Source organism: Camelus bactrianus, chromosome 34, assembly GCF_048773025.1.
Source record: "Camelus bactrianus isolate YW-2024 breed Bactrian camel chromosome 34, ASM4877302v1, whole genome shotgun sequence".
Taxonomy (NCBI): Eukaryota; Metazoa; Chordata; class Mammalia; order Artiodactyla; family Camelidae; genus Camelus; species Camelus bactrianus.
Window position 1 is genome coordinate 20,111,728 of NC_133572.1, and position 1,157 is coordinate 20,112,884.

A 1,157-nucleotide genomic window follows, 5' to 3' on the forward strand; every position below is an offset into this window, starting at 1 on the left:
TATTTGAAATGGTTTGATTTGTGTTTGATTTCCTACCCTTGACAACAGGGCACATTTTAGAAAGTTGTTTTTAAAAGGAGAGCCATTAATCAAGCTGTCACAATTAAGTATTTCCAGGGTGCATTCAGAAGAACAATTTCACTAGGTTTAGGAAATTGCAAGAAAGTAAGGAAGGCAAAGTATAGCTCTTCAGATGTCTCTGGGTTTTACTGTAAGACTACTAGAAGTAGAAATTGTCTTGGTCTTAATGCTGCATACGTAGCTCCTATTCATTTAGAAACATCTCAGGGGTTAGGGAGAAACAGGGAGTTGTTCAATGAGTGTATAGTTTCCGTTTTGCTCTTGTGACTGTTCTCAGCACTACTGAACCGTGTGCTTCTATCCGTAAGATGGTAACTCTTAACGTGTATTTTATCACAGATTTAAAAAATACATTCTGAAGACTTCAGAAGATGGGGCTTTTCAAAATATTAAGCACCGTGTTTCCATGGGGAAAGCAGCTATGCTCACCCTGAGTATTTGATGGTTTAAATGAGAGGATTCAGTTAGAAAAACAGTATTCGGTAAAACTGGCGCCATAGCGCCACTCAGAGCAAAGCAATGGTTCCAAGCTTACTAGTGGTCGTTATATTGGTCATTGTGTTCCTTACTATGGGGATCTCTCGATTTAACCCGTCTTTTAAATATCCTAAGCGATGGAATGGCAAGTCACTGAGGGAACTGCTGCGTGCATTGCAAAAGACTTTGAACCGGAGGGATGCAGAAGCAGCGGTGTGACCCTCAGAAGAAGCACATGTAATTGACTCGTAAACTGAACTAGTCCTGCGGAACGTCAGTTTTACTTGAATCACTGACACGTTTGTCTCAAACTACATCATCCTGATACTTCAAGGAGAAAAAGAATATTCGTTGTTGATAAAATTTGAACTTTCCAAGAAAAATGAGGATTTTAGGAACTTCGTATTGGAGACCCCGAGTTTGACAGCATCCCACTGCCTGGACCTCTGGTCGGCTCAGTGATAATATTAATGAATGTATTTCTGATGTGTCCTAAATGTTGGTATTTGGAAGATCTGCATAATTTAGTGAGCCAGTATTTCTGATGACCAGTGTAGAGTGATCAAAGATCCACTCAATCTCAGACCAGTGGGTTTCAA